General features: G+C 39.6%; 1 long non-coding RNA gene across 3 annotated transcripts in view; it reads left to right on the top strand.

The window, feature by feature from the left end:
• The window catches only part of LOC114230412 (uncharacterized), a 70,188-nt gene that overhangs the window by 9,011 nt on the left and 36,783 nt on the right, over window positions 1-24,394 (top strand). For all 3 annotated transcript variants that reach the window (XR_003616300.2, XR_008557456.1, XR_008557455.1), the window contains exon 3: window positions 16,670-16,717. This is a non-coding gene — a long non-coding RNA (uncharacterized LOC114230412). The remainder of the gene's footprint in view (window positions 1-16,669; window positions 16,718-24,394) is intronic.

The following is a 24,394-nucleotide window of genomic DNA, read 5'->3' as shown; positions in this document are numbered from 1 at the left end:
TAAATGATGATTTGAAAAGGTTGTTAATCTTTTTCTCAGTTGGAATCCTGACAATTCCAAACATGTAGATAAAACTTAAGAGGAAAAATGGCAGTCTTTGCACAGTGAACTTGGAAACCTACAATATTACAACATAAAACATCCCACAAAAATATATTTTGTTTTCTAGTTTGTGAGCATTGTTTTACCTCAGAAACAGACACAATGAGGTTTTACATGTCATCCTCAGGGATGCATTTCAGTAAAATTTCCTCATTGTTTGTGATGAAGAGTGTGAATGATTCAGGCATCAGTGCCCATTAATCTCACACACCCTTCCCTCATGTCTGTCTGGTCCCAGCCCGGAATCCCATCACAGAGGGAGCAATGCATCTGGCTCCTCCCTGCACCATGCACCACGCTGCGTGTTTGACACATGTCTTTGTTCTACGTGAATGTGCAGCACATCCTCTCCCTTTTCAGCAATTTCAAAACATGGATGTTAGTGTCCCACCCCTTTTCCAATTATCTTTTGGTTATAGGAAAGCACTTATAGTTATTTTCTAGAATTTGACTGATGGCTTACTAGGTGATAGGTTCTGCTGGCGAATTTAAACAATTTTCTGTGTTTCCATCTATCTGTTCCTTCTCAGGGGCACCCAGTGCTAGACTGGTTGTTGGCAAGCTGAACACTTCCTTCTCTTTGGCAAACTCCCTATTTCCAAGCAATCCAACCTTCACAATTTGCCATGAAGTAATAATCAACACTTCTCCCACTTGCTTGACCAGTGGGGTGTGGCAGGGATTTCTTTCTGCTGGAGTTTACTTCCCAACATATGCAAGGCTTTTTCTTTTCTCTGAAAATGGTTGGAAGTATCTATATCTTTGCTTTCTTTGTCTTAAATGAATGTGTTGTCTTGGGTTTATTTATCAACCTTTGCTTTCTGACTTTCATTATCTATGCATTAGAGCTTGTCAGTTTAGCTGCACTTTGATTCCCTTTTTGTCATTATACTTTTTATTTTTTTTGTTAATCCTCATCCAATGATATTTTTTCCATTGATTTTTAGAGTGGAAGGGAGGAGGAGAGACAGAAAGAGAGAAACATCTATTGGTTGCCTCCTTCATGCACTTCCGACCGAGGCTGGGGATTGAGCCTGCAACCAAGGTATGTGCCCTTGACTGGAATCGAACCTTTGACCATTCAGTCTGCAGGCTGACGCTCTAACCACTGAGAAAACTAGCTAGGGCCCCTTTTTGTCATTGTACTTTTTTAAAAAACATGGTTCTAAAATGGATTCTTAAAGGACATGCTGGGCTGTATCTTGGTGTGTGTTCGTGTCAGCTTAAAAACAAATCTCTGAACTGGTTGACCAATAGCACTGTTTAAAGGTATTTGTCATCTAGCAGCAAGATATATTATTTGAAAACAAGATATTATCCATGGATGAACTATGAAGAGTTTTAATAATTCTTCACTTTCTAGTTACCAATTATAAAAACCCATGAAATACAGTTAGCCTTCAAGATTGCCAAGTTTAAACACTTAATTTCAAGAGGCAGTGTTGTAGGATAGAAAGTACACAGACTCTAGACCACACGGACGTGGATTCAGGTTCCACCACTTAGTGGCTCTTAGGGCCTCATCTCTCCACTTATAAAATGGGAATAATATTTAGTGTGCAAGATTGTACATTAAGTTAAGATACAGTTATACATAAGAAATGTTTGGAATACAGTAAATACCTCCCCAAATGGTAGCCACTTCTACTTTTATTATTGATTTTCCTAAATCTCCTGCCTCACTCAGGTGTTCTCGCTGGCATGATTAATTATTATTCTTGAGTTTCATAAACCACATTTGGCTTTAATAAAACAATGCATATGTCCATCCATCTGGAAAGTCAGTTATAAAAATAAATATAATTCTGCAGAATGACTAATAGTCCCTTGGGATGAGCAAAGAACTGGGCAGACAGGGTTTTTAGGTAGGACATAGAAATTTTGCCTGAGAGTAAATAATCAATGCCTACTTTTTCATTAAAAATGCCAGGGGAAATATATTAATGTGTGCAGAGTCTATATATCCAAGGGTCCATTTCTGCAACTCCTCCACAGTAAACTTTATTGTACTTGATTTATCTCTCTGGAAAGCAAGCCCAGCCATGGGATATGATAGGCCTAAAGGAATATTCCATTAGCTGACTTAACTCTCAAAAGTTTTCTAAGATGCATTATGAATGAACCTTAAATAATTGTCTTTATTATGAAGGAAAAGGTCATTTCTTAGAAAATGTAATCATTCTTGCCTCTCTAGATTAAAAACAAAATAAAAAGATGTTATCAGGGTGATCACTTCATAAAGAATATAAATGACTACTATGCTGAGGCATACCTGAAAGTAATATAATATTGTATGTCAACTGAAATATAAAAATATTTTTTAAAGATGTAAATGGGATAACAGTCTTTTAATTTAGCATTATAGAACTCCACAATGGGCCAGAGAAAAGTTTTCTGAGGCAAAAAGGTGTTCTATAGAAATTTTAACAGAAAATTGACTTTTATGAGTCATATGAATATATTCATGAACAGTTCAATTTTCTGGCAATTCTATTATTTAAAAAGTTTGCATTTTATAAGTAAATTCAAAGCATTTATAAAAAGTTACCATACACATCAAAAAAGCAAGTTTAACTACCAAAAATATATTTTTCATGTTTAAAATAAATTCTTTACAGCAAAAACTCTGTTTCACAGCTTCATTATGCATGGAGCTGAGTGCAGCATTATTATAATAAATTTGCCATGTTACGTCCACCAAGATAATTTCTTAATACCTTTTCCATTCGCTCTTAGCAAGTACTTTAAACTCCTTCACCAACATTTTAATTACAACTCATATTTAAGTCACTTGACATAAAGCTTATAATATGAACTATAGCTCAGTATCTTAAAATAATCTGAATTTTACTGCTGTGAGATTTCTAATGAAAAGTAGAACTCTTTCAATTAACAGAATTAATTTTCAGACTTAAGCCACTTTCAAGGCTACCAGAGGCCAAAGATAGAGTCACTATGGGTTAGAGTAAGGGGAAATGAGATTGCTCACGGAGTGTGGGATAAGACTGATGCTGAAGTCAGGGAGAGATTTGGCCCTGGGTCCCTGAGAACTTCATAGCTGTCAGGGATCATCAACTTTGACATTTAGTACACTTTTTCTCCAGAAGGTGGTGCTTGTCAGTCACTCCTGGATGTTGTGAGAAGGGACTACAATACATCTGATTCTTTAAGAGTTCCCCTTACAAAAAGAAGCCAATGACTACAGAAGCATCACCAGTATGGCAACAAGACATAATGTTTTGTCATATCTAAACTCCCACGTTGGGAGAGCTTGTGCTGAGAGGATGGTTTGAGATTTGAGTCCTTTAGCATTATGGAAGAGAAAATTCATGAGATCATAAAATTTTAAGCTGAACAAGTTTTTAAAGATCATCTGTCCTAAGAGTTCTTAACAAAACCCTAAGAGGTGTATGGATTATCTTGAGCTTGAGATTATATTATACTAGAGGCCCAGTGAACGAAATTCATGCACTTGGAGGGGAGGGAGGCATCCCTCAGCCTGGCCTGTGCCCTCTCACAGTCTGGGAGCCTTTGGGGGATGTTTGTGGGCCTAAGCTGGCAGTCGGACATCCTTAGCACTGCCGCAGAGGTGGGAGAGGTTCCCAGCACCACCACTGCACTTGCCAGCCATGAGCCCGGCTTCTGGTTGAGCGGTGCTCCCACTGTGGGAGCACACTGACCACCAGAGGGCAGCTCCTGCATTGAGCGTCTGCCCCCTGGCAGTCAGTGCATGTCATAACAACTGGTCATTTGGCCATACAGTCTATTTGCATATTAGACTTTGATTATATAGGACTAGAGGCCCAGTGCATGAAATTCATGCACAATGGTTGTGTGTCCCTCAGCCCAGAATGCACCCTCTCCAATCTGGGACCCCTTGAGCAATGTCCGACTGCCCGTTTAAATGGGCAGTTGGACATCCCTCTCACAATCCAGGATTGCTGGCTCCCAACCACTCACCTGCCTGCCTGCCTGATTGCCCCTAACCGCTTCTGCCTGCCAGCCTGATCACCCCCTAACCACTCCCCTGCCAGCCTGATCAACACCTAACTGCTCCCCTGCCAGCCCAATTGCCCCTAACTGCCCTCCCCTACAGGCCTGGTCACCCCTAACTGTCCTCCCCTGTTGGCATGGTTACCCCCAACTGTCCTCCCCTACAGGCCTGGGTCCCCCCCAACTGCCCTCCTTTGCAGGCCTGGTCCCTCCCAACTACCCTCCTCTGCTGTCCCGGTCACCCCTAACTGCCCTCCCCTGCCAGCCATCTTGTGGTGGCCATCTTGTGTCCACATGGGGGCAGCCATCTTGTGTGTTGGAGTGACAGTCAATTTGCATATTACTCTTTTATTAGATAGGATTATTTTGAAGTTGTTTGCAAATTTCATGTATATTTATCTAGGTGTGGGGGAGGGGTAGGAGAAGGTGATAGCTTTCATTATATCACAAAGGTGTCCATAAATAGATAAGGCAATGCTTGCTTTAAAGAGGAGTGAGAGGTTGAATCACAACATGGTTAAGCTGATCTGTTTGTGTCCTTTTTAGAATAGCAGTGGCAAATCTAGATATGAAACCGTTTTCCTGAAAGATGTTGTAACTACATAAAATTCCAACAAAATTTCTTCATTTTTAAGAAATAGAAGTGTTTACAAGATACTCTGCTAAGTTTGTTTCTGTATTCCATCAAAATAACTGTAAAGTTGGTTAAGTACTCAAAGCTATGAGCATTATTTTAATAATTTAAAAAATGCTTATTTGACCAAATGTTTCCGTTTTGATTGATTATGTTGGCATTACCCAGACATAGCCCAAATAACAGCACACTCCCATGACCATGAGATCCTGTAAATATTCTGGCATCTCCCCCATTACCAATAAAAACTATTCAGCACAAGTATGCAGCATAAAAGGGAGAAAAATGGGAACCATATGTCTGAGTTTTCCATGTGAAATCTATAGCCATTAAGGGAATGCTTTGCATTATGCAGCCTAACCTTGCAGTTAGTTAGCAACCCTGGACCCAGCAAAGTGAGAAGGAGCAAGGTTGGAAGAGATATTGCCAAAGGAGACAGAATTACAATCCTTCTTTCTAAACCAAAACAACCCAGAGGCACAACCAGAAAGAAAACATTTATTTAAGTCAAAAGACATAGAAAATCTTGTACTCTTGGTATGATGTGGTACATAAAGATTTAGGTTTGGCTGTTTAAAAAGCAAATATTCTGAGAAAAACCTACAAACTAATGATTGTTACAAAGTAACTTTGATCATGTGGCCCAAACCCAAATGAACAAAACAATATCATCATCATCAACAAAAGAACACTTAAGAACCCAAACGGGTATCATAGAATAACCATTATTCACTGGAATAGAGTCTACTTCCTTCCCCCACCTCTGTTTGAGCACTTTCCTTCTCCTACCACAGAGCCTGGGAGTGTGGGCTTCCCTGACAGTACAGACCCCTTGCTGGGAAAGGGCCATGGAGGCTCAAGACAGCAGAGGCAGATGGCAGGGAGAAGAAAATGCTGTGGGGCAGAAGAAGGAAAGACTCTTAGGGGCCTGGTGCTAGAAAATAGCGATGAAAAATTGAATAGGGTTGCTATGAGTCAAGTATTAAAAGTCCTGACAATCTTGAGGGAAACATAGCCAGGCTTGAAAATTCCAGTTTGGGAGATGTTTCCCTACATGAGACACTGTTGAAGGGAAGGCAACAGCTGAAAGCAACCAAGCAAAAAAGAAAATAAACAGTATTCACTAAAACCAATGTCCAGGTAGCACGTGCTTATGACATGGATACCCCAAGTGTGACCTAATCTCCACAATGGGTGACTTCTCATTCAAGGTGATTGGTATATTTGTTTCTGCATTTACCACAAAAGGAGGTGATCAGCACACTCAAATCACATCATGTTGTTGGTGATAGGATTGAACTAGAAGAAAGTGAAGGGTGGAAGACAAAGGCTAGATATGCTACCACTTACTACTTGCATTCAGGTCAATTGCAAGTTTCAATGCTTGGTAATACCGGGAAGTGAGGTGAACTAGTACATCCCTTCTATAGTTAGGATGGCTGCTTTTGACACTAGTCAACTCTGAAAACAAACTGGTCTTACTCTTCATACTTGTGAAGATGGGAGATCACAGCAGGTCACAGTGAGTGTCTCTGGCCACTAGGGACAGGCTCAATCCTGCCATAAATAGGTCAAAACTTTATGCTCTGCTTCCTTTATTCTCCTAGATTCTGAAAAATCTTTGCTTTAGTGACTTGCTTGCAGGGGAAGGCTTTGAATCAGGGATCAGCACATAAAATCTTCCTATTGTGATTCAGTGGAAATGGCTAGAAAAGCAGAACTTTACTGTGGAATAAGTATATCAGCTTGTCATTTAGTGAAAAAGGTCTCAGGGGTCGCCTAAGACCATCGGAAAACACAGATATTTACATTACGATTCATTAACAGTAGCAAAATTACAGTTATGAAGTAGCAACGAAAATAATTTTATGGTTGGGGGTATATTTGTTTCTGCATTTACCACATATTCTGGCATCTCCCCCATTACCAATGAGGAACTGTATTAAAGGGTCGCGGCATTAGAAAGGTTGAGAAACACTGGCAGGCTTGTGTGGCCAGTTGTCCAGAAAATATGCTTCCTTTGGGAGCATTCATGCTTAATTATTAGAAATTGGTGTTCATTACTTGCCTCTTTACCAGAACTCCATTAAGCCATGGTGTATGTGAGGCTACAGGTGTCATTTATTTGCTGCTTGCAAGCCAGTATCTGCATGGCTTAGATTAAATCCCATGTAGGTTTGCTTGTGTATGTTTCCATTGTGATCAATATTCTAGAACTCTTGCCAAATCAGAAATCTATTTTACTATTTGGGGAGTAAGTTGATAGTCATACTTCCTGGCTATCACATACCATTTTTCTCCTCAAAATTTGCAGGAGGGTGTCCCAAACGAAGGGATTTTTTAAAATGAGATATGATTGGCATATAGTTTCAGGTGTATAGCATAATGATTCAATATTTGTACATATTGTGAAATTTGACCACAATAAGTCTAGTTACTATCCATCACTAGACAGTTACAAGTTTGTTTCCATATGATGAGAACTTTTAAGATCTACTCTTAGTAGCTTTCACATGTACAATACAGTATTTTAACTATATCACCATGCTATAGATTACATCCGTAGAACTGACTTATTTATAACTGAAAGTTTGTATTTTTTTTACCTCTTTTACCCATTTTGCCCATCTCTCTGCCTCTTGCAACTACAAATCTGTTTTCTCTATCGATAAATTTGGGTTTTTTTGTTTTTTAGATTTTACATATAATAGAGATCATATGGTATTTGTCTTTCTCTGTCTGACTTTTCCATGTAGCATAATGCCCTCAAGTTTCATCCATGTTGTATCAAATGGCAAATTTTCCATCTTTTTATGCCTGAATAATATTTCATTGTATACATGTATATATAGTTGTTTATTTATTCCTCCCCCAAAGAAAGAAATCATGGTTGCTAGATAATTTACTCCCCTAAATAGAGAATAGTGGCAAAGTATGAACATTACAATTAGAAAGTACTTGATTAGAATATGAACTTCCATTCTAGACATGTGTGCTTGAGGGAGTAATCTCATGGGGTGATTAACGAGATTCAAATTAGTCAATGATATAAAGTTTAGAGCAGTATTCGAAACATAGTAGGAACACAACAAAGGGTAGCTCTTATGAATACCATTTGTAGCCTCTTGTAAACATTTGCTAAGTGGAATGTGTGTTCCACCCAGTAACAAATGAGACTTATGAAAATGTCATGTTATAGGGCTACTCCTATGTTCTGTCCCTCTTGAGCAAGAGAAGCTCAATTGCAATTGTCAGGTGGGGTCCTCTTATTCTAGACTAGAGACTCAGTGCACGAAAATCATGCACTCACTGGGGTGGTCCCTCAGCCTGGCCTGCACCCTCTCGCAGTTTGGGACCCCTCGGGGGATGTACACCTGCCAGTTTAGGCCCTCTCCCCCTGGGGATTGGGCCTAAGCTGGCAGTCAGACATCCCTCTGGCAGCCCGGGAGCCCTCAGGGGATGTCCCATGTGGGGAGCTGGCTTCTGGCTGAACGGCGCTCCCACTGTGGAAGCGCACTGACCAGCAGGGGGCAGATCCTGCATTGAGCATCTTCCCCCTGGTGGTCAGTGCGTGTCATAGTGACAGCTCGTTCCACACTTAGGGTCAATTTGCATATTATCCTTTTATTATATAGGATATCTATCTATATTAATGTCTGGCATGTTCCTTAAATGAGGACTCCATGAACATAACATGGTTATTAGCTGATAATGACAGGGCCCATGCAAGAGAATGAAAATTGTATACAGTTAACTATACTAAGACCCAGTAAGCATGGGGCTATGATAGTACCTCACTCCAGAGAAGTAGATATTAGCAAGAGTTTGGTGTCTGCACATCTACACATTTTTCTAGCCATATAAACATGCATATGTATGGATATATGTAATTTTTTCTTTGCAAAAAACAATCCCATATTGCACAGGCCATTCTATGACTTGTTTTTTCCAATTAGCATATATTTGGGGCAGATTTCCATATCAGTACATTTAAATTTCTTAGTTTTTAACTAGTGTACAATTTAGATTGCTTATTTATGAGCGAGGTTGTGCAATGTTAATATGTTTTTTGGTGTCTTGTGGTTCTTTCCATTTAGCTTGCATAATTTATAACCTCTGCCCAACTACAGGGTGATTTGTCTTCTTCTTATTGATGCATATAAACTTTTTATTTATTAAATTAACTCTTTAATAGTCATGTCTGTGGCAACTATATTTTCCCAGGCTAGTATATTATTGGTTTGTTTTATTTATAACTAGAGGCCCAGTACACAAAATTCGTGCACGGGGAGGGTGTCTCTCAGCCCAGCCTGAACCCTCTCTAATCAGGGACCCCTTGAGGGATGTCTGACCACCCAGTTAACAGGCAGTTGGACATCCCTCTCACAATCCAGGACTGCTGGCTCCCAACCGCTTGCCTGCCCTGCCTGATTGGCCCTAACCACTTCTGCCTGCCAGCCTGATCACCCTCTAACCACTCCCCTGCCAGCCTGATCAATGTCTAACTGCTCCCTGGCTGACTCGATTGCCCCTAACTGCCCTCCCTGCTTGCCTGATCGCCCACAACTGCCCTCCCTTGCCAGCCTGGTCACCCCCAACTGCCCTCCTCTGCTGGCCTGGTCACCCCTATCTGGCCACAACTGCCCTCCCCTGCAGGCCATCTTGTAGTGGCCATCTTGTGTCCACATGGGGGCAGTAATCTTTGACCACATGGGGGTGGCCATCTTGTGTCTTGGAGTGATGGTCAATTTGCATATTACTCTATTATTAGATAGGATGTTTTATGTTCATTGTAAATGTTTGAAAATTTTAGTAGTCAAGTTTATCTAGGTTTCTAGCTTATTTACATATTTCCTGTCATGCTAAGAAAAGTCTTTCCTAGTTCAAAATTACCAAAAAAGTGTTCTTTATTTTTCTTAGTATATTAAACTTTTAAAGTATGTTTAAACTCTTAAACTTTCTGGAATTTGTTCTGGAGTAAGGAGCAAGTATTTTTTTTTTGTTTAAAGACCTACACAGTTGAACGAACAACATTTACTAAATAGTGCATCTCTTCTCAATCTTTTGAAAATTCATTTTAACATATAAAAATTAATTTTTTCATAAATCTATTTCTGGGTGTTCAATTCTCTTTTATTGATCTCTCTGTCTATTCTTGTACCATTGTTTTAAGCATCATTTCTTTTTGAAACATTTGAAAATTTTGTAGATTATCCTTACTCTTATTTGTTGTTGTCTTTTTCTTTTTTTTTTTAATATATTTTATTGATTTTTTACAGAGAGGAAGAGAGAGGGATAGAGAATTAGAAACATCGATGAGAGAGAAACATCGATCAGCTGCCTCTTGCACACCCCCTACTGGGGATGTGCCCACAACCAAGGTACATGCCCTTGACCGGATTCGAACCTGGGACCTTTCAGTCCACAGGCTGACGCTCTATCCACTGAGCCAAACAGGTTTTGGCTGTTGTTGTCTTTTTCTTCACTTTTCATGAGTTTGTTCTTTTAAATAAATTTTAAAATAATTTTTATAAAAATTTTTTTAATGAGATTGCAAATAATTTAAACATTATTTTAGGATGAATTTTAATCTTTATAATGTTGAATGATTTTTTTTTCAAGAAAAAGTATATGCTTTTGTATTTGCTCAGGCCTTATATTATGTGACTCAATATAATATAAACTTGAGACCTGATGCACAAAATCCGTGCAAGAGTAGGCCTTCTTTCCCCGGCTGCCAGCACTGGCTTCCCTCTGGCACTTGGGACCTGGGCTTCCATCACAGAGGGAGGACCCGCCCACCCACCACAGCCTGCTGGTCAGTGGCCTGGGCCTCCCTCTTTGGGGCTATCATGGAGCTCCCCGATTGATTGCCCTGCCGGCCGGGTTGATTGCTCTGCAGGGCAATCATGGGGTGATGGCCGGGCCCTTGACCAATCACATTGCATCTGCCTTGGGTGGCCGGCACTAGAGGGTGTCATAGTGTGGTCCCTAATGGTCTCCAGATGGTGGTCCGGAAGGTCGTCCAGACAGTCAGTCATTCCGCTGTTGGGCCGTTCAGTCTAATTAGCATATTATGCTTTTATTATTATAGACTAGCTTTCCCGTTGCAGGAAAATTCCTGCAATGGGATTTCCTGCTGCACTCTACCCCGCCTCCGTTCCTCCCTTGCCGCCCGCCTCGCCTTCTCCTCCAGCCCGCCCGCGTTTCCCTTTGCTCCGCCATTGTCGCCCGCCTCCGCCCCGCCCCGCCCTTGCCGCCCGCCTCACCTTCTCCTCCAGCCCGCCTGCTTTTCCCTTCGCCCCCGGCCCCGCCTCCGCCCCGCCCTTGCCGCCCGCCTCGCCTTCTCCTCCAGCCCGCCCGCGTTTCCCTTCCCCCCCGGCCCCGCCTCCGCCCCGCCCTTGTCACCGGCCCCGCCTTCTCCTCCAGCCCGCCCGCGTTTCCCTTCACCTCCGGCCCCGCCTCCGCCCCGCCCTTGTCACACGCCACGCCTTCTCCTCCAGCCCGCCCGCGTTTCCCTTCGGCCCCGGCCCCGCCTCCGCTCCGCCCTTGCCGCCGGCCCCGCCTTCTCCTCCAGCCCGCCTTCGTTTCCCTTCGCCTACGGCCCTGACTTCGCTCCTCCCTTCTCCTCCCCCCGCCCCCCTGGCTTGCTTGCTTCTTCGAAGCTTTACTCCCCTTTGCAGCTCTTGGCTTCTTTCGACACTGTCTTGATATGCAAATTAGCTGCCATCTTTGTTGGGGCAATTTGCATACTCGTCCTGATTGGTTGGTGGGCGTGGCTTGGCTGGTGGGCGTGGCTTAGGTGTAGCGAAGGTGCGGTCAATTTGCATATTTGTCTATTATTAGATTAGATATTTCCCTTCATATATATCTTCCACACTTCTTGTTAATATTTTGACATTTTAATATTTTGTTTTTATTTAAATGGGATATCATGCTTAATTTTATTTCTGTGTGTGTTTTTTTTAAAGGACAGTTATTTATTTATATTTATACCAGTATTTTTAACTGCCACCTTAAGTGATTTCTCGAATATTCTTTCATTGTTCTCTTAGGTATAAAATTACATTATTTGATAGACCTAGGTCATGGGTACATCAAATTTTCTGTATGTTTGAACATTTTCTGTATATTTGAAAATTTTCATAATAGAAAGTGGGGGTGAAATTATGTTATCTGACTGCACTTAGTCCAAACTTTGAATATTTCCTTACAACCCGCTTGTAATTATAAAGTGACAGGAGATATTATTCATCTAAGATCTTATTTGGCAAAATACTTATTAGGTTGCTCACTATTTTTGCTATTTAATGCATTTCTTTATTTTTATATCTCTCATTTCCTTCCCTGACTTTTAAAGTCAGCATGGCGGCTAATTAACCCAACAATAAGAGCTTATTTTATCACTTCCTATACTGCGGAATTTTTAGAAAACAATCACTATGGATTTAACTGATTTTAGCATAATTCATTATTTATATTATTAATAGTTATTATCATTTGTAAGCACAGGCTGCACAAGGTCCCTGCCTTGGGGAGCATGTCAAAGCTCACATTTAATTATTATCTTGAAATTTCATGGTATTCCAGGTAACAACAAAGCTTTGAGAACCTAGAAGTAATTAAAGCATGTGATTAATATTACCAGTTAATGTTCCCATGCACACTCTCCAATCCACCAAGTAAATAATTATTAAAATCTCCAATATTATTAAAATTTAGTAACATCTGTTGGGACAATTTGGTAATAACCTCAAGTCACGAAACCTTATCATTCACATGCCATTAATTTTATTGTTTTTATGCTTCAATGTTCAAATAGAATAAAAGGATTAACTCTGGTTAATTTGTGTATTTAAATAAAAATAAGTATACAAATGCCTCATTTGTAAACCAATTCATTTATTCTCTTATGCCACATATTTTCCTGAGAGATTTATAGAGCAAGTATTTTGCTATAGTTTACATTTTAGACAAACTGAAGCCCATGGGCTTACAGTGATGAACTTTTTAAGCAATCAACTTTTTTTATGTATACATGTTGTCTATCACTAGAGATAATTTTAATAAAATGACATTTACTTGCACTCCTTGATATTCTTCTAAGCCATCTTTAATTGCATGATGGGAATGTCCTTCCCATTAAATATTAATTTTCTATGGGACATAAACATGTCCTTTTTTCATTTGGACTTCCACAACCAACTAGGGTGCTGCTTTGTTCATGGAGAATTCTCAGTACTCATTGCCTGAATGACAGAGGCTAAAGCAGAATTCTAATAAGACCTTATTTGTTTGTGGACATCTGCCACATGAGAACTTAAGGACAGAGCAAGTGCCACCGTGGGTCTGATTGGGCCCATCCACCTCTGATTCTGCCCATGAGCAGGGACTTTGATTGATCACTGCACTAGCCTCCCCAAACACAGAACAGGTTCTAAAACAGTGTAGATGGATAGTCAATCGTTAGTTGTTAAATGAGCAAGGGATGGAGACCCCAAGAAAGGTTGTTTCTAAATTACAAGAATCAAAGTGATGAATGTTATTCAAAACACCCCCAGTTGTGCATCACCCATTCATAAATTTACCTGAACCCTGGCTCCTACGGAACAGAGGCTGCTGAGAAGTGCCTGTAAGATGTTGGAGGGTGCAGGGGGAGGGTGGGAACCTTTGATTTATCATTATATTATGTTTTACACCTTCACACAAGCTATGGACTAGAGAAGTCATGTCTGTCAAATGTTCACACAGTCCTTCCTATGTTTTATTCCAGCCACATATGTAATTTGTCTTTTCCAGTTTATTTACAGTCTCATTTTATTGTGGTATTCTCCCCTCCTGACAGTCTCCGCTTTAAGTACATTTCGTCATTGACCGTGGTTCCTCCTCTGACCTCCACACTGGCTTTCAGAGTCATCTGATGGTTGTCGCCACAGCTCTGGGGCTGGCTCTCAGGTCAAGGTGGCCGTGGTGAAAGCCAGCCTCTCAGCGAGTACTTAAAAGTTGTAAGTCATGGCCAATGCAAAGACTGCCTATCTTTCTAGAATTTGGTTATTGTTGTCCTTCTGGTCCAGTGTTTTCATAGAAACAGATTTCTAAACTGTTCACACCCTATTCATTATCCCAGCTCTTCTTTGTCAATTACCTCTGAATCCAGCGCGCATTTCTAAAGTCCATTGACCAGAGCTCCATGCGCTCTTCTATTCCAAGGCACTAAAACATGTCACAGGAAATGTACAATGTTTCCTGGTGATACCCAGCATTTTGCTAATCTTTTTAGCTTCAGCAGCCCCGTGAGCTGATATCTTCAGATGACAGTCTGCTATGCCTGAGAGATCTCTTTTCCTGGCATGTAAGTATTTGGAAAGCAGAACTTTTCCTTCATACGTTTTTAGAGTATTTCTTGTTTTGGGACCAGCTTCTGTCAACTCATGAGATGTTCAAGCTGCTGCAGTTATTTATAGAAAGGCATTTGATTTTAGGTGTCTGGTAAGTGCCCCACATGGAATGGCAGAATTCTCCACGCCTAGTCTCCCAGATGTGCCTGTCAAAGGATGAACAGTGTTTACATTTTCCTATGTCCTATTCTCTCAACCCACTTAATAGTTGTTTTAGAACTAGGGCTGATATTTCCTGCCTTTTAGTTATTTTATAACACTTAAATTGTGATTTTGGATAAAATACTTGACCATCATAGACTATTTGGGAAATACAGGATGTCCCCCAAAAATGTATACACACTTTGAATAATTTATTAATTCCAATGGGTTAAATTTGAAAAGGAAGAAACATCAATAGGGCTATTAACTATTAAAGTGTGCATACATTTGGGGGGGGGGGGGTGGAGACATGTAGAATCTACTGTTAATTGCCTAATCTGTAGTAATTCTCTTTCTCCTTGATGCTATAACCTTGATTCCTCTCTCCCCTCCCCAGTGGCTATGTGCCTAGCTCCCAGGGATGAATCGTAATTAATTCATGCCAAATATGGTAAGCTTATGTCCACGAAAGGACATGTTGGGCCAATGTGATATAAGGGCTGAGAGGCTTGGGGGAAATATTATCTTCCCCAATGAAAAGAGAGGGCTGCCTGTTCCCTTCCAGCTTTGAACATTGTTATGTGAGAATATGAGGCTTGGAGCTGCTGCAACCACTCTGCTCTATGAGACAGGCCCAGAGGATTCAGAAACATTGGTTTGAGTGCTTCCATTTTTAAACTACTCAACCAATCAGTTGAATCATACATCTTCAGATATCTGTGATGGTGAAATATCATTATTAATTAAGGAATATTAGTTTTAGATTCTGTTTCTTACACTTGAAATAATTATATCCACACCAAAATACTTTTTAAATGAACTTGCATATCTCTAACCAGATATAATTAAACATACTTACTGCATTCCCTCTCATAGATTTTTCTATACAGGTATACAAATATATCTAATTTATACTTTTATAAAATTAGGGTCACATTGATCTGCAATTTTATATTCAGCTTTGATTTATCATTATATTATGTTTTAGAATGTCATTGTATAATCCTTAAAACTATGACACAGTGGGAATTGCCAAAATTAATTTACATGTTCTTAGACAGAATATATCTTTTGTTATTTTGTGTAATATTTGAGAGAGAAATTTTTGTTTCCTAAAAGCTATTATGTTGCTTTCAGGATAAAGAATAGATACAAAGTAATTGTTAGGGGTAAAATAAAAACCTTTAAAGGAAATTAAAATACACCTCTCTTTTAAAAACTAATAATTTTATGGGGAAATCATATGAAAGACAATTTAAGAGGTGTGACATTTTCAAAATGTAGCTGTGAATAGCTTTAGAGATCCTAAGAGAAGAAAGCTAGAGTTAACTTTTGAATGCAGGAATAAGTAATCATTTAAAAGTTAATTTCCTCCCAGAAATAATCAGTACAAACACTCACCCTGCCAATCTAGCTTCAGGGTCTCAGTTAGTTCAGCTCTGTTTTATGAAGCAAATGGGTAACATAAAGAGCACCTGATGGTACATGTGGGACAGGATGTTCCTTACCTTTTCTGGGATTGTAACCGACAGAACACTCAACACTAGTTGAAATTTCTCCAAAATATTTCTGGCATGTTGCCTCCCATAGAAAGCAGGAAAAAAAAAAAAAAGTAACGAGGGAGGAAAGTTCTCAGCCCATGGGGTTCCACATGCACAAAGTTTCTGTATTTGACCGATGTAGCAGCAGGCACATGCTGCAGACAAGCCGCTTTTGGATAAGGCTTGTCTTATAAGCATAACTAGAGGCCTGATGCATGAAATGCGTGCAAGAGTAGGCCTTCCTTCCCCCGGTTGCTGCACCGGCTTCCCTCCGGCACCCAGGACCCGGGCCTCCCTTGCAGCCCCGGCTTCCTCCTGAAGGATGTCTGGTCTAATTAGCATATTATGCTTTTATTATTATAGATTACTAGTAGCCCATTTGCAGGAAGAATCCTGCAAGCAGCCGCTGCGGCTGCGTGCACTGCTGCTGCCGCCGCCTTTGCAGCCACCGCGCCTGCACCTGCGCACCGCTGCCACCCGCCCCGCCCTGCTCAGGCTTTCCCTCTGGCAACCACCTTGCTTTCCGCTTTTCCTCCCTCTTCCTTCTAAGTTGTCTTCAGTCTTCACTCCTCCCTCCCTCTGTGTATGCAAATTAACCGCCATCTTTGTTGGTAATTTGATATACTCGCCCTGATTGGCTGGTGGGCGTGGCCTTTGCTGGTGGGCGTGGCTTGGGCATAGCGAAGGTGCAGTCAATTTGCATATTAATGTTTTATTAGGTAGGATTATAGATGGCTAATACTTAGAGAGATAACATCGCTCTGTGCCTGGCTGTCTTCTACCTGGCTTACATATACTGACTTTTTAATGTACATAGTAACTTTATTGAGGTACGTCCCATTATCATCTTCATTTTATAGATTAAGAAATGGAGGCACAGAGAGGACAAGTGGGAAATAGCACCATCGGTAAGTAGTAAATCTGGGATTATAAGTCTGCAGTCCACATTTGTAACCATTAGAACAAAGATTTCCAAACATTCTTAATTCACGATGCTCTTAGTACCTCAGAATTATTTTTTAAATATTGCCTCAAGGCCAGAAGAAAAATGTAATGGTTTTGTTTAGTAAGTAGGTGAGTCAGAACAATTTAGTTTTATGTCCTCACAACTTACTAGTACTAGCTATAATTTTTTAAATGCAAAGACTGAAAGAAAAGATATTTTAGCTCATTCTTAGCAATTACTTGTTAACATGCTGTGTGCACTCGTTGGGCACTGCACAACTTCTCACATTTTGGAATCAGCTTTATAATAATAAGCTATCCTTGAAAGGAATGAAGAGTGATCTAATGATTAAACTATAAACTACCTTGATTTAGTAGATCTCATGGTGTCAACAGATGTTAATGATTATCATGTTTCCCTCCAAAATTTAAAATACTCCATGTAGCCCCCCGTGAGTTCCCTGTGCCATCCTGGGCACCTCAGGGCAGTTTGAGAACTGTGGCTTGAGGCAACATTACTACTCAAGTTTAGGATCTAAGAAAGCAATAAAACATGATTGTTTTTAGTTCAAAAACCACCCATTAAAATTACTTTAAAAGTTGCCAGCCTGATTATTCAAAGCTTCATATATTAAATTAAAGGATTCTTTTACTTGGCTTAGTACTCCTTTGAATCAACTGTCACAAATCAGTGGGAATGAAATGAAATTAAGCCATTTGAGTCTCAGATATTTTATTTATTTTCAGTAGAAAAGTATGGGGCTGGACTAATGGTTTCTAAAGTACTTTCTAAACTTGATCACTGAAATTTATACTCTTGGGCCTTTTTTTTCTTCATGTAGGCATAGCATTGTTTTTCTTTTTCTTTTTTAAATATGGTATTTATTTATTTTTTATTTTTAGGTAGAGGAAAGGAAAGGGAGAGAAAGAGACAGAAACATCCAGGAGAGAGAAACATTGAACAGCTGCCTCCTACATGCCCCATACTGGGGATCAAGCCATAAACCCAGGCATGTGCCCTGACCAGGAATTGAACCACTGACCTTATGGTACCTGGGTCGACACTCAACCACTGAGCCACACTAGCCAGGGAATACCATTGTTTTTTCAAACACATCCCCCCCCCCCAGACCCCTCAATTTCCTTAAGCATTGAGCCATAGACCATGAGATAGTAAAACCTACTTTACATCAAAGTTGGGAGACCTCATTGGCTCTACTTTGAACTTTGATATATGCCATCTGTAAGACTTTGGGCAAATCTTACCTTTATGCACCTCATTTTCCTAATCTTTACAATACAGGCAAGAGTGTCTGTCTTACTACATTGTAGTAGGGTTAAAACAGCATGTGTCAAAGTGCTCTTTACATTGTAAAGTACTAGATGGCTCTATTATGAAGATGATGAGTGTGGGTTATATCTAGGAGTGTTAACATCTGACCAGGTTAGTAATACCAGTAGGCTTTGGTCATAATCACAAGTTTTAAAAGGAAAAATAATTTTTAAGGTTTCTTAATTTATAATTTATATGCCAATCCCACAATACAGTTCCACCCATCTATGATCATTTTAATGTTGGGTTGATTAAATACATTTTAAATACAATATATCCTCAATCTAGCCTTGTTTGGTTTGGTGCCTGATCATTTTGATGGTGGCCAATAGATTTTTGAATACTTTGAACACAGTTTTAAACAAAAAACTTAACATTATAGCTCATTAAAGTTAAGCCCATTAAAAATTATTTTCCCTGACCATCTACTCCCACTCCACCCCTGCAAAAAAATGAAAACATGGCAGTATTAGTAGATTATGTAAATATTCCCCTTAGCAAAAATAATAGAGGTCAGAAAGTAATCATTTTGATGCTTTCAGGAATAAAGTATCATAGAGAAATATATTCATTTGATTTGGTGGGTCTTGGAGAATATTGGTTAAAGATGTAATTTATTGCATTATAGTTTCCTCTTAATGTAATTTTCTCTGTTCTTGGTATGAAGAATGTGTACTCCTGTAAACTTTGTCTTGTTAAAATTTTTCTCTTTGGTTTTTGCTACTAGTAAGTTCGAAGACAAATTTAGCAAACACACAAGGTTTCATCATTTCTGCTTTATATGCTAAAATAGTTCCTGACTCCAGTTAACTCCTTGCTCCTTATTTTCCCTTTGCCTCATTGTTTTCTTACTAATATTAATTTTATTTTACCTTGCATATTCAATCATTATTTTAAAATACAATAAATCATTTATAGGACAAAGCATGAAATAAATAAAGCTCTTTTATCACATATTTAAAAAGCAAAGAAGTGAAAATACACTCAACCTGATTCTCTTATCAGTTCAGATCCTGACCAGAGAATAGGGTGAAGAGTGGTGTGTGGCTCTGATAAGACCATCAGCATATTGGGCAATGGGTAGCAATAAAAATCAAATGATCAAAAAAATATGAACTGCCCAGCCTGCGTGGCTCAGTGGTTAAGCATTGACCTATGAAACAGGAGGTTGAGGTTCGATTCCGGGCAAGACTTACGCCCAGTTTCGGGTTCTATCCCCAGTGTGGTGCGTACAGGAGGCAGCCGATCAATGACCCTCTCTCATCATTGATGTTTCTATCTCTCTTTCCCTCTTTATTCCTCTCTGAAATCAATAAAAAATATTTTTTTATAAAGAGAGATGAACCTATAGACAGGAGAGAATAATATATGGCATCTACTTCTCCTATAGTCAGTATATCAAAAAGCAACCTTCAAAAATCCATAATTATTTAACAGTATAAAATCTAATATATTAAACTAAACACTAAAGAAAACCTAACATATTAGCCCACAATATAAAATAAAATAAAAATTTTATTTTTAAGAACCAAAGTTTTAAAAACAGAATTGTGTACTGTACATGCTTTGTCCATTTTATAACTGCACATAAATTAAATAGAAATTTTTGTGATAAAATCCAGAAAGTTTATGTATTCTTTGTTGTACTGTTATGAAAAATATTCAGAGCTATTATTGCAAAAATAGCAAGACAGAGGTGAAATTTGGAGGAGTGAAATTCAGCACATAAAATATTAGGAGACTAATTTCAGAAATTTGGATGTGGACATTTAGCAAAAGAATAAAAGACAGATCCATTTGTCAGTCAACATGTTATACAAAATAAGAATTTAATAAAAAGGATGAAACCATATGTAATAATATTTTTAAATGTTTCCTCTTCAACAAGCCTCCTATCCCTAAGTCTAAGTAAATTGTTATAATTATCTGGTTTCTTTGCTTTAGCTTAGAAATAAACCAAATCCATTTTTTTTTTTCAAGGGAAAAAGAAAGGAAGGAATAAATGAAAAGATAAAGAAAAGAACGCTGGATACTTTGGAAAGACAGGAAGGATTTCAGTAATTGGAATAGCTGCATCTGAGTGCACTCAGCAATCTAACCCCTTGCTGTTATGTTATTGAAATATTTACCGTTGTCACTTGCTTTGATAATTACTGGGGGTCTTTGTGGATTTTAAATTGGCTTGCCACGCGTGCCTGTTTGTGCTCTCTGGCTCATTTATATTTAAACATTTATTAGTGAGTTAAATAATAAATTTTGCTTGATTTGAAAAATTGCGCTGTTGTTCTTTGCATCAGTCACTTTGTGAATTCAATCAGATCTTAAATGCTACTTAAAAGCAACTAAGCCTATTGAGTATTGACTTTAATTAATTTTCTGTCCCCAACTCTGAAACGCAATCAACAATCAAACCAAATATAACCTCTTTTGGGTGTCGGCTGCTTGAAATGCAATCTTCTTTCTTGGTATATCTGCAAATCTGTTCATATAATAGCTTAAACGCATTCCTTGTTCTTACAGTGAAAAAGCTGTGTAGGTAGCAGTTTTTTAAAAATTAGATTCTCCATCTTGAATGCATCAAGTTGTTGAAATTCTTGATCTAAAACTCAGGCATTTTAGAAACATTAGTTAATTCCTATCTCCTAACTAAACAATGCGTGTAATTTTCTGATAGTCTTCATGGCATTGCTACTAAACCATTTACTTCATTCCTGAGACGCTTCAGTTTCTGAAATGAGCTTTTACGTCTTCCTGATAAAATAACAGCTTTGTTGGACGTGCCACCGGATACTTATATGTTAGCCTTCAACCGGATTGTCTTACGTCCCAGAAGAAGTGTGCATGGGAACAAATGAATGGAGGTGACTCTAAGGGTCATGGGAAATTTCCCTGGCACACAGAGCAATGTGAGATATGTCTAAGGAAAATATTTCATTTCATAATTTGGGAATAGGATTTCATTTAGCACATTTGCAACGTGTGCTTAAATCAGTAGGCGGAGGGCTCAGGAAACCAGTACCGAAGGGCTTGGGCTTTCCATTATTTTGCCGTTCTCTCTGATGGCCAATGGGCTCACAAGCAGTAACAGCACCGAAGCAACATGGACCACAGAAATATACCCACTCTGTTTCCTACGTGTTGCATGTAAAAGAGTCTTGGGTTGTTGTTTTTTTTTGTTTTTTTTTGCCATGTTATGTCCAGAATTGGTAGCATTATTACCTTAATTCTCCATTTCCTTTAGGTTTACACGACTCTGGGCTGAAAGGGAGGTTTGAAGCTGTTTTGTCTAATTCACCATCTGGTGCTAAGTCTGTGTACCCCCTTGCATTTCCCAGTCCCCCACCACCTCCAGCAAGTAGCAGACATTAAAGGAAATACATTAAGTGAGCTATAAATTTCTCTATTATTTGCTTACCTTGGACTTGTCCATTATCAATAGATCCCAGTTCTTGGTGAGCCCGGAAAATGGGGACCTACACTGGGACCTGGACTGAAGCTATTCAGGGAACTCTGTTCCCAACCTCTGTAGGCTTCTTTCCTCTTCAGTGGATGTTCCCCCTGAAGACTAACTTCTGGTGTTCCCACCAAGCCAACTACCAAAACAAAATATAACAGGAGAGAAGCACCCTGCCCCGGGTGCTGGCCAGCTGATGGCCAAGGGCAGATTCTAATACCCAAATCCTAACACGATAGAACAAACCTTGGCCGCCACTGTTTCGCTTCTGACCAGGCGATTTCTGAAAAATGCTTTGCTGTGATTTTAGGAATAATCTGATGTTTTGGTCACCTCAGTAGGACTTAACATGTAACATTTGGGGCACATGTCTCGTTTAGAACCACATTGATACTATTAAACACCAGTCATTGTATTTACGGCCCATAGTTCACAGATAGGAACACAGTTGCAGAGCAATTGCATACGTTAGTTTGAATCCTGCTTCCAAGACCTGCTGACTGCATTGCATGACCTTAAGCAAGTTACTAAAACCTCTTTGTTTCTTTATCTATAAAAGGAGAATAATAAAAAAGAAACATGAGAAGTTCTAACTTATAGTAACTGTGAAATAAATAATAACTGCTTTTGTTATTAGTTTTGGAGAAGCTACAATGAGGAGGCCATCCTTGACCAGTGCCAGGCTGGTGGTAATAAGCTGAGCCCAGGATATGCTCTCGATCTTTACTACACAAGCTGTAACGTGGCAGACATTCCATGGAATTGTCATACTAGAACATGCACCCTTTACCTTTAGGCTTCATTCTTGTTAGTGAATGACAACAAATTATATCTTAAAAGAGATCTGGGGAGGAATAGTCACAACTTCCTTTTATGACAAGCAGATACTATCACTAAGAAATCTTGCATCTTAACTAAACCTTTTGTGTTGCATTTTAGGACAATTTCCTTATTGTATTCCTGATGAAGAGGAAAAGCCCCAGCTCACTAGATTCTGTAAATGGTGAATGGGTGGATTAGGGTGGGGAGAGAGAGGCAGGAAATGAGAACATCCAACTTGAGCTAGGAGATCATTATTCTGGACCTAGTTTTGTCCCAACCAGTAGAGTAAGCCCGGGAAAGTCATCAGTTTTCTCAGCTGTAAGTAATTTTTCAGGCTATTTCATGTTCAATTTGCTGTTAAAAAGCAAAAGTCAACTGCCCTGATCAGTGTGGCTTGGTGGATTGGTGCGTTGTCCTGTACACTGTAAGGTTACAGGTTCAATTTCCCCAGGTTGCTAATTTGAACCCCAGTTGGGGTGAGTACAGGAGGCAATGGATTGATTTTTCTCACACTGATGTTTCTTATTTTCTCTGACTTGCCCTCTCTCTAAAAAGAAGGGGGGAAAAAAACCAATGAACATGTTCTCAAGTGAGGATTAAAAGAAAATCCGACTGAGTAAATTGGAGATCTAATTGTCTTTATTAAACAATTCATGAATTAGGCAGATTTCATTTAGCAAGCAGAAAGACAGTCTGGAAAATTATGTAAAATGAAAGGCTTTAATAGAAAGGAGGCTGGGGCAAGGAAGTCATTAGCAAAAGAAAAATGAGAGTTCATTGGAGGAAAGTAAGAGTTCATGGTGAATGATAACAATTCCTTCCTTTTTTACAGCAGCATAGTATTCCAGTGTGTAGATGTACCACAGTTTTCTAATCCACACATAAGCTGATGGGCAATTAGGCTGTTTTCAAATCTTAGCTATTATAAATTGTGCTGCTATGAACATAGGGGCGCATATATCCTTTCTGATTGGTGTTTCTGTTTTAGCAAAATAAGCCAGTCAGAGAAAGATAATATCACATGATCTCACTCATTTGTAGAATATAATAAACAACATAAACTGATGAACAAAAATAGAACCAGTGTCATAGAAGCATCGAACAGACTGTCCAACCTATGAGGGAAGGCGGAAGGGGGGTGGGGGGTAAGAGATCAACCAAAGGACTTGTGTGCATGCATATGAGCATAACCAATGGACACAGACAGGGGGTGGGGTGGGAGTGAGGGCATGTGCTGGGGGTAGGGGTGGCTGGGGCAAGGTCAATGGGGGAAAAAAGAGACTTATGTAATACTTTAAACAATAAAGAATTTAAATTACAAAATAAAAAGGAAAGAAAAAAAAGAGTTCACGGTGACAGTGGCTTCTCATTGGCTCAGCTGTTTGTTCCAGTTTTAGCTGAGGTTTCCTTTATTAATTTTAACACTGCCATTGCTGCTGGTGTAAACTGTGCTCTTTCATGGGATCGTGAGAAAAGCATTCCACAGACCCACACATGGGAGCTTGTCCTTTGGCAAGATTTATTCAGGTGGAAATAGAAGGCTTCCCTTATGTCCCATCTCCATCTGTCCTGCCATGTAAAAAAATCCAATCTTGTCTTCATCAAGGTCAAAACAAAGGCCAGTGTCCAGAGTTTCTGTTTTATATTAAAGCTTAGTCCTTTGGAATCCACATGGTCTACTATGAGCCCAGATGGCTGCTAGACCCACATGGTTTTGCATTTTCCTGGGCGGGGTGGGGTGAGGGGGGGGGAGAGAGAGACAGAGAGAGAGAGAGAGAGAGAGAGAGAGAGAGAGAGAGAGAGAGGGCCCTTTGTTCCTGGGGTTATATTATCTCAGGCTTGGGAGGAACAAGAAGCTTTTTCAAAATAACCAATCAACTTCCCAAGCTTTCATCAGCTTGTGTAGGGCTGCCTCCTGACCAATCCATTCCTTCTCCAAGCTAGACTGACAGGCCTCAGTGGTTCTCATTTTGACTCCTATTGCACATTCCTCATAGAAGCACTTCTCCCTGCACCATTTTGAATTGTACT

Source organism: Eptesicus fuscus, chromosome 11 (assembly GCF_027574615.1).
Source record: "Eptesicus fuscus isolate TK198812 chromosome 11, DD_ASM_mEF_20220401, whole genome shotgun sequence".
Classification (NCBI taxonomy): Eukaryota; Metazoa; Chordata; class Mammalia; order Chiroptera; family Vespertilionidae; genus Eptesicus; species Eptesicus fuscus.
Note: the sequence above shows the minus strand (reverse complement) of the source record. Positions and strands in the feature narration are given on the sequence as shown.